The sequence below is a fragment of the Orcinus orca genome, chromosome 12 (genome assembly GCF_937001465.1).
Source record: "Orcinus orca chromosome 12, mOrcOrc1.1, whole genome shotgun sequence".
In the NCBI taxonomy this organism is placed as follows: domain Eukaryota; kingdom Metazoa; phylum Chordata; class Mammalia; order Artiodactyla; family Delphinidae; genus Orcinus; species Orcinus orca.
The window spans coordinates 37599966-37616472 of record NC_064570.1 but is presented as its reverse complement, the minus strand read 5'-3'; the positions used below and the strand labels follow the sequence as shown (position 1 = coordinate 37616472).

Below are 16507 nucleotides of genomic sequence, written 5' to 3'. Positions count from 1 at the left end.
TTTCATCGTGATAAAAGTAACACAATCCAGAAGCTGGTCTTTTGACATGCAATGTATTTTGACATAAATCAGAAAAAGTATTAAAATTTTAAATCACACCACATTGTTGGTCTCTAGCTTACTGTTTCTTTATCATTGGATTTCTGCAATGTAAAAGGTCTATTCAAAATATTGGAAAACACTGACTTTTCTAAGACAACATGTTCGATGGTTATTTATTTTGTAAAGAAATTGAGAAAAGTTTACTCACTAGGATTCCCTGGAGATGAGTGAAGAATGTGGACATTTGAAAAGTCCTGGCTGCCAAGTTGTCTCTAGGAGAAATCAATTGCAGTGCATAGCTTGACTACAAATTCTAGAATTATTTATATAGCAAGGAGGGTTCTATATTAGGAGTGGGGCTTTTGAATGGTTATGGAACTATATAAACCATGAGGAGGACACCTGCCACAACAGATAGAGGAAGCAAAGTTGAAGTCAACTGGAGGAAGGAATCAACATACCTTGCAAAATGCTGTAAGACAAAGAATATTGCCTACCATCTGGCTAGCTCTACAAGGATTAAGTCATTACCCACTGCAGTCCCTGACCTACAGTATACCCCGAAAGGAATTCGGGATGAAGAACAGGATAAGGTACTCTGTGCTTTGGGAAAACAGGCAAAATAGGCTCCTTAGACAGTTAAATAAATTTCAGGAAAAAATTTAATGAACCTGGATTTCTTGCATCTTCTCATACATAGAAAAGTACTAAAATCATGAACCAATATACCTGTTCCTTTTGACTGGCAGTAACTTTCTACTGAGATGTATGCTTGACTGCACATATTCCTTAGCCAAAATCATACATTTAAAAAAAAAAATTAGCCCACATGATCTGTCTGCTACCGTTGCTTGCAAATATTCTGTGAAACCTCAAAAATCACAATGTGCTTGAGACAGAGTATCTGCCAGTTCAGCAAGAGGCATATCTAGTCAGTCTGTTTGAACTCAGGGATGGAGACACTTGGGAAGCTAAGAAAGTAAGATGAAACCAGGGGATTTAAATAAGCCACCACATATCCTTTTCTCTGTGGAGAAATCACACCATATCTGAGTATCAATCTGCCTTTCAAACCATATAAAGCTGCTGAAATTAAGAATCATAGAATGCAAAAACCATCAAAAAGAAACAAAGATTTACATTTAAGAACATCTTTTACAAGAACAAATTAATGCAGTATTTGGAAGTGAAAAGGAAAAATCATAGACTTGTCAAAAACCATCAGATGACTATAAGCAATAAATTTTAAGAATTTTCAGGTTACAAATAGTACTTTGATATATTAGTTAGGAGGAAAAAATATATATCCATGGAGCAGATTGAAAATACATCTCTAACCATACCTAAAAATAAATAAATGATAACAACTTGAGATGTCCTGTAGTTCAGGAGTTAAATATCCCTTTCACGATGGGTTTGGAGCGTTTCCCCCATGTTATAATGGTATTCTTGCAGTTCTGTTGTTTTTAGAAAACTAAGAAGGTAAATAACAAATTGGAACGAGCTTCATTCACTAGAGAACCTTCAGAAACTTTACTTAATATCACTAGATTAAGGTCTTTTGAAAAAGAACAGACAGTTACTAGGTTTACTGTTTGCTGATAAGAAAAGAGGATTGCCATTTCATTTGCTCTATTTGCATTTTTCTTAACTGGTGCACTTGAAATACCCACAGCTGAGAATGTGTTGCTTTCGAATTCAAATAAGAGGAGGAACCATATCTTCCTCATCCAATATTCATTCTATTTCTTTATTGACTCCTCTTTCTAAATAGCAGGTCAAATTAGTATCTTTTGCCCTTACACAAAAGAAAGGGATTGAAGTGTCAGAAATTTACTGCTGATCCATAACCCAGGGATCAGAAAACAGAGCCCTGGTAACTCTTGGGGGTTTACACCTGCCTCTAATTTAATCACCTACTGTGACTGTTGCTCAACACCAAAATAACTCAAGTAGTCTTCATCTTCCAGGAAAAAAAAGAGTAATTTTTAAAAAGGAAGCCTACTAAGAGAATTTCAACTACTCTGACACATCTCTAAGAAAAAAAAAGAACTTAAAATCTATTTTTCAAGTGATTAACATTGATTAATTCACAGCTAAAAAGATCCTTTGCATAATTTTAGAATATATAATTAACTCCATGATTTGTCTGAATACTTCAGACATAAAGATTTCAGTTTTTTGAGGTTTTTTCCCCCCCATGAATCAATTTACTACTTATACCCATACTTAATGTAGCTGAACCAAGGTGCTAGTGGTCTGAGCAATGCTGGGTAGATGGAACCCAGAGAGAGTAGAGGTTAGATCAAGAGCTTTGGGGTCACAGATCTGAGTTCCAGTCTTGTCTCTACCATCTACTTTGTGACTTTGGACAAGTCATTTAATCTCTCCAAGACATTGTTTTCCTTAGCTGTAATTTGGGAATAAAATTCTAAACTCACAAGGTTTTATAATTATCAAATAACATCATTAATGTAGGCTATACACTAAGCCTGTGACTGAAGCAATAATCCTTTTCTGGTATAATTACTGTCATGATAATGATGTTCAATGTTTTTATCATGGAAATTATATAGATTTCAAGGTCATGTTAAATCCATAGAACACTAAGTGTTTTATTTCGTATCACAAATAGTAGACTGTAGAAGCAGTGAGGGGTGAAATGAGAAAGGCAACTAGAGGACCTATTTCTCCAGAATGTCTGCTCACTTCTCAAAAGCATGTGCCTACTGACAGCAGGAATAAAAACTCATATATGTTTTGCAACTCACATTTGACAAAGCCTTTTATGTATATATCTCTGTTTAAGTTAGTGTATAGCTAGGAGAGACTTATGGAGAATACTGGGTAAACAAAGAATCAACAGAAGGTACATGGGGCTGGCAAACAAGAAGCAGAAAAGAGATGAGTATCTGGGAAGTTACAACATCAGCACAAGCAAACTCCATGAATATTATAATAAGTAGTAAGTGGGATTATTATAATAGTAAGTGAATGCTTACAATAATAAGAGTTAACATTTATTGAACGCCTAGCTGAGGCAGATCCAGGTTTAGTGAGGCCAAAAACTTGCATGATTTGTGGAACGATTTGCAAGAAAAGAAATGCAAAGGTATAAATACAGGTTTAGGGACAGAGCTTTGAAAGCAGTCCATGCAATTGAGGGGCCCTGAAGCTTAGCTTTCTTAGCTTCTTGGTAAATCTACTTCTGCCTGCTTACTATATGCCCAAGTCAATGAAGAAGATGCTATAGCAAATGACACGAAATCAAACAGCTTCATTCCATGTCCCGGTTCCATCTATGAGCTCTATCAATCTGGGCAAGTTTCTTTCTTTCTTTTCTTTTCCTCTTGAGCCTAATTTCGTTCTTTCACAGTGACGCCCAGGTAACTCTGCTGTAGTGAGGTTGAAAATACATTTTATATACATAGTAATATATACATAGTAATTGATAAGTAAGCTTAATCATCATAACTATTATTATTAATAGTTATTTAATAGTTTTTATCATTATTAATAGTTTTTATCATTTTACTTACAAGAAGGGAAAATTATGAAATTTGACCACCATCCATATAAAGAGTAAGTAAAATCAAAATTTATTTTATAAATTTTTGAAATCTAGTGCAATTAAAATAATTGCTAAGCTAAAAAAAAAAAAATTCAAGCAGATGCAGTCCCAAATTTGACTGCAAATTCCATACTCTTAATCATGATACAATACTCTCCTCTCTTCAGAACTCAGAGTGGAAGTGGATCTTCTGAAAATATCTAAAAATTTAAACAGGAACCAAAACAGTGTGGTTTTTTAGCACTCTCCTTTGTTTCTGTGTAAATAGTTTCAAAGAACTAAACCCTAGAGAAGATATTGCCAACTTGCGTTCTCAATTCATCAACCAAAGCAATTCTAAATACCAAGAAAATACAGCTGTAGACATGCTTAGTGAAAATTCAGATACTGCACTGCTGCTGAAGAGGTTTTCTTGAATCTCTATGTATTCATAAATTTCACTGAGGTCCAGAGCAGTTCTTTCCCAGCATTTCCCAGCATTTTTCCATTAAGGAAGATCACTTCAGTTCTAAATAAGCTTTCTTAGAAAATTAGCATAAAATAGTTTTAAAATAGTAAAACTTTAAACTGTCTTCAGCTTAGGAATGATGCAGAGAAAGTGTAAGAACGTATGTGACTATTGTATAGTGAAAGACACCTTACCCAGGTCAAATCCAATATAGAATTTTGCATTTGCAAGCTTCAATATTGTCAAAAGGGCCAAAGGTAAATATGTGCTCATAAAACTTATGAGACCTCTTAGAAAGGAAAGAGTGAGAGTCACAAAGCATGGAGGGTTTCACAAGCTTGTGATACTTGCAACAGATAGCCTGAAGGTTACCTTGAAATCTATCGATTAAAACACTTCAGAACCACACATTTTATGTGCTTAGGGCAGTATCTGGCATGTGGAGTGAGCACTCAATAACTATAAGTTATAGTGTCTATCTTGCTACTTTAAATACTGTTCCTTCCATATACTGCCCTAAAAACACAAAGCAGTTCCATGATCAATATTCCAGGTATTTGCTTTCGATTGGTTCTCTGCTTATTCTCTTTCTGTGGTGTCTTATTAATCCTGCTTCTTGGTTCCCAGGGCCTATATCCCACTTAAATCTTCCTTGATGGCACATTTAGCTCCTGTTCTTGGTTTCCAACAACTCTAGTTGTACACTTTTGTCCAATCCTCTTTTTCTCCAAAGTTTATTCTAAGGAATTCAGAACACAGACCACAAGGTGATGTCCAAGATGTTCTAACTCTTATCAAGTCTCTGTCCATCAATTGTACTCATTGTCTCTAACCAGGAGAAGAAGCCATCTGGTCCTGGGCTTTTGTTTGTTGGAAAATTTTTAATCACAGTTTCAGTTTCAGTGCTTGTGATTGGTCTGCTTATATTTTCTATTTCTTCCTGGTTCAGTCTTGGAAGGTTGTGCTTTTCCAAGGATTTGTCCATTTCTTCTAGGTTGTCCATTTTATTGGCATATAGTTGCTTGTAGTAATCTCTCATGATCCTTTGCATTTCTGCAGTGTCAGTTGTTATTTCCCCTTTTTCATTTCTAATTCTATTGATTTGAGTCTTCTCACTTTTTTTCTTGATGAGTCTGGCTAATGGTTTATGAATTTTGTTTATCTTCTCAAAGAACCAGCTTTTAGTGTTATTGAACTTTGCTATTATTTCCCTCATTTCATTTCTTTCTGATCTGATCTTTATGATTTCCTTCCTTCTGCTAACTTTGGGGTTTTTTTGTTCTTCTTTCTCTAATTGTTTTAGGTGTAAGTTTAGGTTGTTTATTTGAGATGTTTCTTGTTTCTTGAGGTAGGATTGTATTGCTATAAACTTCCTTCATAGAACTGCTTTTACTGCATCCCATAAGTCTTGGGTTGTCATGTTTTCATTGTCATTTGCTTCTAGGTATTTTTTGATTTCCTCTTTGATTTCTTCAGTGATCTCTTGGTTATTTAGTAATGTATTGTTTAGCCTCCATGTGTTTGTATTTTTTACAGATTTTTTCCTGTAATTGATATCTAGTCTCATAGTGTTGTGGTCAGAAAAGATACTTGATAAAATTTCAATTTTCTTAAATTTACCAAGGCTTGATTTGTGACCCAAGATATGATCTATCCTGGAGAATGTTCCATGAGCACTTGAGAAGAAAGTATATTCTGTTGTTTTTGGATGGAATGTCCTTTAAATATAATTAAGTCCGTCTTGTTTAATGTATCATTTAAAGCTTGAGTCTCCTTATTTATTTTCAATTTGGATGATCTGTCCATTGGTGAAAGTGGGGTGTTAAAGTCCCCTACTATGATTGTGTTACTGCCAATTTCCCCTTTTATGGCAGTCAGCATTTGACTTAAGTATTGAGGTGCTCCTGTATTGGGTGCATAAATATTTACAATTGTTATATCTTCTTCTTGGATTGATCTCTTGATCATTATGTAGTGTTCTTCTTTGTCTCTTGTAATAGTCTTGATTTTAAAGTCTATTTTGTCTGATATGAGAATTACTACTCCAGCTTTCTTTTGATTTCCATTTGCATGGAATATCTTTTTCCATCCCCTCACTTTCAGTCTGTATGTGTCCCTAGGTCTGAAGTGGGTCTCTTGTAGACAGCATATATACGGGTCTTGTTTTTGTATCCATTCAGCCAGTGAAGACTGAAATTCTTAGGCACTTGTGGTCAGAATGCAAACTGTCACAGGAACTTTGGAAAATAGTCTGTCAGTTTCTTGAAAAGTTAAAAATAAACCTACTGTATAAATATAGGTTCATACAAAAACTTGTGCATTAATGTTCACAGAAGCTTTATTTGAAATAGTCCCAAACTGGAAATGACCCAAATATCCATCAATAGGTAAACAGATAAAAAAATTGTGGTATATTCATTCAGTGGAATACTACGCAGAAATAAAAGAACTAGCTATATTGATACATGCAACAATGTGGACGAATCTCAAAATCATCATGCTCATTGAAAGAAGCTAGACAAAAAAGAGTATATAGTGCATGGCTAACTTTCATAAGATACTAGAAGATGTAAACTACCTAGAGTGACAGAAATTAGATCAGTAGTTCCCTCGGAATTGGAAGTAGAGGAAAGTTTGGGGAGGGTGACAAAATGTTCACTTGATTGTGGTAATGAATTCATGGGTGCCTGTATTTGTCAAAACTCACCAAATTGTATAACTTACATATGTGCATTTATTATATGATAATTCTACCATAAAATTCAGGTTATATGACAATTATTTGCCAATTCCACAAGAGCTACCAGATTAAATGTATTAAAAAGTGTCCTTAGGAAAACTCGGCCCATCTTTTACCTCCTTCTAATGAAGAATTAGAAATTAAGATTAAAACTACTAAAATATGTAGTTCATGTATATGAAGTAGAAAACCTTACAGACGTTTTTTCCTTTCTTCTTTAAGGCATAAAAAGGGTTTTTGGAGAAGTTGGTTAGGGGCTGGAAAGTCAGAGCAGAATTGAGAGAGTAATGTAATTTAAAGTGGCTCTTTGAGAAAGCATTGGAACACCATTTCTGCAGAGAAGGCTGGGACACATTCCAGGAAGACCTGGAAGAGAAGGAATACAGAAGAGATCTGGGTAAAGAGGACAGGAAAAATTGTAGGATTCTGATAATTTGGCCCCATCTCTGAAAGCCATCCTAAATTCAGTCTGTGGATGAAAAAGTGGCAGAGATCATAGATCAGGAGAATTCTCTGAGGAGTCAGTGTTCAAGTTCCCAGGAGCTGTGTGCATCCAGAGAAACCACTTAACGTCCCCAAACACGGAAACAACTAGTTTGACCCAGCTGCCTTCACACAGTGGAACCAGGGAGCTACCAGAGCCTTGAAATTTCACTCAGCTATAGTATGAGTAAGTAACCACTTGATTGGTTCTCTGTGTCTAAGATGTCATTATTTTCCAATCACATCCCAGGATGCTCAGAAATACTGTGGGAATCACCAGGCACATATCAGGGTGGTGGCAGAGAAAGCTTGAATTACCTATATATTAGGGCCAAACCGGGACAGGCTAGAGCATTCCAAACTTGGAACAAGGGGTCCTATATAAAACTAATATATAAAACAAATTATATATAAACTATATATACTTTTTCAATCTAAAGTGTTACTTTATTTCTAATTGTTATTTTTATTTTATAAAATACTGAGTTATGTTGATGTCTGGATCTGATGTACTTAACCCAACTGGTCAATTGAAATTAAGAATCTAATGGTCAAAATGGTGAGACCAGTTAAGCAGCACACCTTGCAGAGTCCTGTCTGAAGCTGCCTTCTGTCTAGTTCTAGTTCAGCTTCACATTTCACCACTGTATGATTTTTCTTTGTCCTCAGATACAGAACACTCATTCTTTTGGGTTAAAGTTATTTTCCAAGTCTTTGGGAAATTCCATTTTCAGTAGGATTAAACTAGATTTATCAGTTTATGATTACTGCAGGGCTCTATCTTTGCAATGAAAACACACATACACAAAACAAAAGCCACTCAATCAAAGAAAATTCCATAGAACAAAATTATGGGATGAAATATAGAAAAATCAGTCATGTGGAAAGAAAACATACATATCAGAGATCAGAGTGGACAAAAAGGTAAAAATAGAACTCTAGATTGATGAATCATGAAAGATGGTAGATCATGTATTGTTTCTGTGGTTTTCTGTCTTCAGAACAATGATTTCATGCTTTTATATCATTTTATGCTACTGTGGTCTTGTTTTGAAAGAACCATTCAAGTTTCTTATTACAAGGTTTAATATAAATGGGAAAAAAAACCCCAAAGTAATAACCCTATTCTCACAGATGTTTTTACACCAAAATTATTGGCTTCAAAGTATTACTGAAGTATTATTTTACATCAGTTAAACACAGTATCATTTAAGTATGATATTTGAAACTGGGTGAGTGTTTGGTCTCTTATAATTAACTACTAACATAGCATATTGTTTTGGAAAGTGCATGGGGATTTAGATGTATACAAAGTAGTCATTTTAACTCTGAAGTTCATTGTTTGATGACTCAAGGCAAATTCATAGTTTTTGAATCCCATTCATAACCCCAGGATAATACTACTTATATTATGAGATGTGTAGTGAAATTTTAAGGTGATAACATACCAAAAGTCTACCAAAGGTGATAACATACCAAAAGTCTGGGTGTAGGAAGTGTCACTTCCTACACCCAGAACTCAGATTTACATTTTCAGAATATTTGTTGAGGAGTTTTTTTATGCTAGAGAATTAGAATAAACTTTTTAGAGACACTAGGAAGGCCAGCATGTACAATTAGCTATATTATCCATCATGAGAGGTCAATGAGCATTTGGGTTTTTTCCTCTTGTCTCAAAGATTAAGAGGCTGTGCTGCTTGTCTCCTTACCATTACAGAGGTGTAGAAATAGCAGCCATTCTTGCATGATTTCTAAAACTGCACCAAGATGAGAAGGGATGTCAATACAGAGTGCTAAAGTACACAGCCTCTAGAGTTGGCTGCCTGGAACTGATTACCAGCTCTATCATGTGTTAACTCTGTGACCTTGGGCAAGTTTCTCCACCTCAGTGCCTCAGTTTCTCATCTCTAAAATACATCATAGTATTGTTTGGGGTTAAATTAGTTAACATACATAAAGCATGAATAACCATGCCAGGCACAAAGCAAGCACACAAAATATAATCGCCATTATTATTTCTCGTGTAGTTTTCTTAGCCTCAAGCCAACAATTAGCTTTCACTTGAAAAAGGAATGTAATATCCTACCTCCAGTCTTAATATTAGAAATGTCAGTGTAGATAGGAGATGCTACGCATGCAACCGTTCTGTCCTCAAGCTTCATTATTCATTCACTGTGGAAGAGGAGAGCCAAAATAAGCTTTCAAGGAGAAAAAATGTTGATAAACACAAATGGTTTTCTTTGCTGATAGTACAAAAAGCATGTTTTTTTTAACTTGCTTTTTAAAAAAATTTTGAATTCTTGTACTGTGATGTCCAAAAACAAAGCTAAGAAAACAGGTCATGGAACCAGTTAGGGAAGAAATGAAAAGTAGGGAGGAGGAAAGAAAAAGCTACTTCTCTATATTTAATATAATACTTCTGAAAAAAAAGTGAGGAAAGAGAGGTGAATAGTCGTGATTCTTTTCTTGTACACTCTATTTTCTACCCATCAGTATGTCCTGTCAGCTCTTCCTCTGAATAGATTCCACATATGTGGTTTCCCACTATCTTTGCTACTATTTCTCTGGTCCGTACCTTCATCATTTCTCCCTGGATTTCAGTAGCACCACTTACTGATCTTCTTGACTATTCTTGTCCCCAGAGTATGTCTGCCACACAGCAGCCTGAATGATCTTTCTAAAGTATAAATTATATCATTTCACTACCTTTTTTTAAACTGCAGTGGCTACCAATTCCTATTCAATAAAAATCTGAACTCTGTGTCATGTCCTACCAGGTCCTCTGTGATCTTTTCATAGCCATTTTTCTGGCCTCATGCCCTTCCACACTCTTCCTTACCTACTTCTCTCCAGCCACTGGCCCTTTCCCTCATCTTTGGAACACATCATGCTGTTTCCTGGATCAGGGCTTTTGGATTTGCTGTTCTTCCTACCTGGACTTCTCTCTCCCAGATCTTCACGCAGCTACCCATTTCCCATTATTCAAACTCTTAATTGTACCTTGTCGGAGAGGCCATTCCTGATCATCCTAGCTAAAGCATCATTCCCTATTATTATTTATCTTCTTCGTAATACTTTTCAGTACCTGAAATCATCTTATTTATTTTCAGGTTCACTATATGTTCCCTTCAATTAGTTAAGCAGCTTGGAAAGAGAGCTCAGTCTGTTTTATTTCTGTATCTCCAACACCTAGAAACAATACATATTTGTAGCCTGACTGGTTGACCCCAGGTACCAAGAGCCTGAGACTGATGGCCGCTCACTGCTGGTGCTATTACATCATTGAAGCCCAGGCTCCTTCTGACCTTTACCATCTCTTCTGCCCTTACACTTATTTTTTAACCAAATAATTACTTTAAAATACAGGTGGTCTCACTTTTAGTAGGAGAAGTAAAAATACTGTATGTTCTCTTAAACGTTATACGGAAGTCTGTGACACAAACCAGATGGATCTCAGTGATTCTGTGTCCCTGACCTAACAAGTTACCTCCATTCTTGGCTAAATGCTAATGTCAAAGGTATGAAAACTAAGTGTTAAAATTAAAACTCAAGAATTGATTGTACAAAAATAATTTAGATTGCGTGGAAAAATACACTGTTAGAAAACAAGAAATTTCTCCAGGAAAAGGAATAACAGAAGACCAATGGGAGGAAATTGATTTGAAGCAAAGCAGCTGTATCTTCCATCTGCACTCTCATAAGAGAAAACTCTAAACACTACATTGCAGCAGAATTTTTCACCTCTCAGTCATGAACACGAGAAAAGCAAATCCTGCTTCTATAGTTGGTTTATAAGAATCATTCCTTCTGATTTTAATGAGAGGATTTTAGGGAGGAAGTATCAGACATTTAATACAATTTAGCATACTGAAGCAAGGATCCCAAGCGGTAGAGGGGTCTTCTGCAAGTGTACAGTAATGTCAGCACCAGAGAGCAGAGAGCCTTTAATAATAAAGATCACAGAAGTTTAGATACAGTTATTAGAATGAAGCAATATAAGATGGATATTCCAATAATGATATGAAGAAAACACAAGTAAAATGATCTATTATCTGTTCCGAGATATAAAAATATTTGTTACGTAAATATAATCAAATGGGCTTGTGAGTTGAATTGTAGGATTTATTGAAATTAAAAATAAATTAATAAAGTGATTAGGTAGCCTGGATTACTTAGATTTTTCTGCTTATTCCAGGGATTGTAGCATATCTTGAGTGGTGAATTAGTGCACAAAACAAGGTTCCTAGCTTCTGCTTGGTAGCACCAAACGGACGGGACACAATATTATGCCCTTGGTCAAAGTGAAGTGGAGGGAAAGATGTTTAAAAATGTCATGATACAAGTTTGATGGGAATGAAATAACAAGGTGATGTAATACTGAAGAATCTCTTTTAACTAACTAGTATTACCCTAAGTCATGAAGAAGAGAAGTTTTGGTAGAAAATGAGGTGACTTGTTACAGATAATTTTAGTTTGAGGTGTCAGTGGAGATTTCAAACTGTTTGTCCAGGAAGAGCTGGAAATGAACGTCCACAGAACAAAATCAGCAAGTAAGTATTTTTAATAAAGATTTTTGGATTGCTTTGCATTTTAAGCATGTCATAGCTACCATATGTGAGCACAGTGTAGGTTGGAAGCTAATTTCAATACCTCTTTTAATCATCACAAGCATCCTGTAATTTAAGTATTATCCCCATGTCACAGACAAAAATGGGACAGAATGAAATGAAGAGTCCTTCCCTAAATCACACAACTAATAACTAACAGAACCTAGAGTTAAAATCAGGCCTTCCCATTCCAGTTTCCTGCTCCATCATTTACGCTACAGCTTATGGGGACAAAGAATGAAGAGAAAGAAAGGAAGGTCAAGGGAAAAAACATGGACAAATTCATGACTCAGAATTACGTTAGCATGAATTTTCAGTCAGCATAATTTTGAGAGTTTATCCAGCAAAGTCTGGCAACCTGGGAATAAAATCTGAAAAACAGATAGTGGAGTGATTTACCGTTGAAGATCAGCCAGTTGCCACAAAGCAAGTTTAAATATACAAGGATTTTTTTAAGGTGGTAACGAGTGCATCCCTGGAAACTTAGTCTATGTTTGCACAGAGGAAGGTAAATCTACAAGGTGACTGATAGACTGTAAGAGTTTGAAAAAGCTTTTAGTGCCATCTTCCCACTATCGAAGCTCAAAGTATCCGATTTTCATTTTCTTAGCCTCTTTGGATTCTAGAGCACAAGATGCAATGGAGATTTCTGAAACTGGTTCTGCAGGATTTAGGGCAATTCTGCAAGCTTCCTAATATCTTCTCAATAGGTTTCACTTCAGCTTAAATTAATCAGAAGTCTGTGGGTTTGTTTCCTTTCTCTTATTGACTAATACAGTATTTGATCAATTTTGGTTTTATTTTTCTCTGCCCTTCCTCTCATCCTAATCCCTTAAAATCACAGAAAGCATTTACAATCAATAGAGGATGTAACCAACATCAAATAAATTAGGAAATATTCTTAGAAGAGAGAAAATTAAATGGCATTGGGTTGATAAGAGTAGAAGAACCCATAAGCTTAAATGATGCTCAGGAGAAAACCATTAGAAATGTTCACAGTAAGAGCAGATTTAAAGATGTTCATAGTTAAGAGTACACGTGGAAAGAGAACTGGCTTTTGAGTACAATCATCTGAGCAATTAATAACTGCACTATCCACAGCAAAACTGGTAGGCCAAGCAGTATTTCCTCTCCTTCCTCACATATGAAACCCTAGCTGTTAGGAGTTGCATTCATCCCCAGGCTAAACAATCAGACCCACAGTCTAGAGGAAGTGAACTCCCCGTCTGGAGAGGGCTTCTTAGGCATGTGGGTGCTGGGAGAGGAGCAGAGGAGAGGCTGGCAGAACGCTGGGCCTCCACATAGCGAAACATATTAGACTCAAGCTGAAAGCACGGCAGGGAGATAGCTTTTCTGCTTCCTCCACACAGTCCCCTGAAAATGAAGCTGGACTGTCAATATTCCCCATCCAGTTACCCAAAGCCCATAGTCAGTTCTTCATCTCACCCAGAACATCAATCTGGCTGTTGAAGCTAATCCATTTAGCCAAGCACAAGTCCAAAGAAAGCATAACATGTCTTTGTAGTGTTTGTATGTAATCTGATACCAGTTATCTATACTTTATATCTAACTATTGAATGAATGACCTTTTATATAAGAGTTTCTGGCATTAAAAAACAGGTTTAAATCTATTTAATGCTCAAAGGGATCTTCCCAATTTTTCTGAAATTGCCCAAGATCAATGTTTTCTAGATTTGCCTTATCTCAGTAATCACTGATGGAACTTGTAGGGACACACACACACTCCTGGAGTCCACTCCCGACCTACTAAAATCTTCATTTTGAGCCCATTGAGGGGTTTGGAAATCTAAATTTTAAATAAGTGGTCCAGGTAATCCTGTGATCTTACAAATTTGCGGAATACTGCAAAATATGGTACTATGTACAACCACAAGCAAGCCTATTCACCTGCCCGTCACTTACCTATACACAGCATTTCTGCTGTATAGAAACCAACCTTCAGTGAATTTTTTCATGTCTGCAGTTTATTAATGGTATAAAGTGTTTAAAAAGTAGGAGTGATAACTTCTAGAGGGATTGAGAATTTAAATTTACATTTCAATTCTTTTGTTAACCATTATTATTGTTCTCAAACTTCAGGAGGCATAGAATCATCTCAAAATGATTAAAGTAGAGATGCCCAGGCCCCCCAGAGTCGCTGATCCTGTCTGTTAGGAACAGATGGAATCTACATATGCAACAAGCAATCCCAGGTGATATTATCACTTTCAGGCACGCTTGCAGCCTCCTCTTACTTTCTATGTGTCTCCCAGCCTACTCCTCCTCCTACCACTTACTTATCTTTTTTCACCTTATCTTCTCCTCTGCTTTTCCTGCCTTATCTAGTTTTAATTAAGTGACGAAAATATGATGTAACACTTAAATGTCATATATGTTTGGGTGGAGATTATCAGTACTGTTTGCAAATGCTCTTTGGTTTTATCACCAGCAAAATAAAAAGCATTGAAAGGATATCCTCAATGATTTCTCTTACTTGAAACAGGAAAACAAGTGAAAACAAACTGGCTAAGAATAGTATATCAAAGGCTCTCATTCTTAGCTGCACATTAAAATCATTTGTGAAGCTTTTAAATCCACCCCCAGAGATTCAGATTTATTTGGTTGGGTATGGTACCAGAAATTGGTATGGTCTTTTAAGTTCCCAGGTAATTCCAATGTGCAGGAAGAGCTTAGAACTCCCAAATTAGGTTCAGTGGAAGCCTATGCAAAGGTAATGACAAGGAAAGATATATCTCTGAGATCTAAAAACAATGGAGGGAGAAAGGGACTTTAATGAAAAGAAGGAAGAAAAAGATATAATTATATATAACTGATGGAGGAGAAAATAGAGAGAAAGAAGGGCTGTCAGGGCAAAGAGAGAAAGAAATCAATGAAAATGAGCAGTACTTCCTTAATACCAGCTTAAAAATAAGGAGAGTTTAAGTGCAATTGAGGGTAAAGTATTTTAGATGGATTACAGAGGTGGTAAAAGGAACATTTATTGCTTCCCACTCCAAAAATAATGGGAAGATTACAGTCCATTTCTCCTTCCAGACTAAGACCCAGAGAGAAAAAGAACAAAAGTCAGAGCATAACTAGAGATGTTTTTATGAATGCCTATGCAAAGTGTGAAAAAAAGTGACCAGCAGATGGATAAATACTTTGCAATAATAAACCTTGAAGCTTGGAGCAGAGAGGGACAAACTAAACCAAAGTCAAGAGCACAATTAAGGGTAAGAAAAATCACGGCCAATAGTATTAGGCCTGAGAGGCCTCTAGAAAAGGTCATAGAAGGTTTACATTAAACATAATCAGAAACAAAACCAAAGGAGAAAATGAATAGAAAGGTTTGCATTGCCGGAGTAATGGGAGGTTAGTGCCTATTGTTTTGGAAGGACATGCAGAAAGGACATTGCACAAATATTCTTTGTTTCAACAATAGAGATATTTCTAAACTGGTGGACATTATTAAGTATAAAAAGATAAAGGACAAATATTGTTTAAAATCTGCAAAAAAAAAAAACCCAGAAGAGCAACCTCATTCTTGGAAAAAAATGCAGGATTATTTTGCCTTATGCAGGAAGGCAAGCTGACTAATTTTTAAATTCACTCATAAGAGAGGACACTGAGGACAAATATTGACTTTTCAATTCTGGAAAATCAACTCTTCCGAACGGGTCAATTTGAGATGACTTTCCCAGAATAGAACTTTTAATTCTAAATTAATTACACTCTTTAATGCAATGAAACAGTAGTGTACACACACAGACAGACACACACACACACACACACACACCTTTGCCCATCTATTAAAACCTTTTAAAAAAAAAAAAAAAAAAAAAAACCTTCTATTTTCCTGCTCTTCACCACCCTTAGCCCTTTATTCACAGTCTGACGTTTTGAAAAGAGAGTATTTGTAACAGTATGAAACGTAATAAAATTCAATAATGCATCAAATCAGCTGAATAAAATTGTGTTACATAAGTTACAGTTCCATTTGTTAGGTGACTTTGTAAAAATTTTTCATCAAGCTAAAAATGTAAGAAAAAAGAAATAAATGAAAAAATGAAGAAATATACCATTAGCACATACAGTTTTTGTCTTCCAAATATAACGTTTTTGCTTGAGATATCAGATATATGGGATGAGTAGGGCAAATGTATGTGGAAAAGTGCTTGTTTTAAATTCCTCAGTGTGTCTAACATGCCTTCTGGGGCTTTGTTGTCCATTTCCTCTCTTGTCTGGGTTTAGAAAAAACACTGGGTCATTTTAAGTCCACCTTTTACTTCACACAATGACTATCTGGCACTAATGACCACTCCATACTTAAAACTCTTTACTTTCTTGTGTTTCATGGCAGTTCTTTACACTGACACCCATTTTTCTTCTCTGGCCATTCTCTATCAGTCTCCGTCCTGATTTTTCTGACTTTGCATTTTGTGGGCAATATCATTTAAATCAATAAATTCCAATACCACTAATGATCATCAAATCTATACCTCCACTCCAGGCCTCTCTTTCATCTCCAGACCCACATATCCAGTTCTCTATTGAACATCAGCACCTGATGTGGAATTCAGTAATATTTCTTTGACCACATCCTCTTTCCTCCAATA

The 16507-nt window shown here is 35.8% G+C and overlaps 1 pseudogene; it reads left to right on the top strand.

Moving 5' to 3' along the window:
• The first annotated feature begins 431 nt into the window (after positions 1 to 431).
• Positions 432 to 16507, top strand: part of LOC101288958 (ubiquitin-conjugating enzyme E2 R1-like) — a 30116-nt pseudogene continuing 14040 nt past the window's right edge.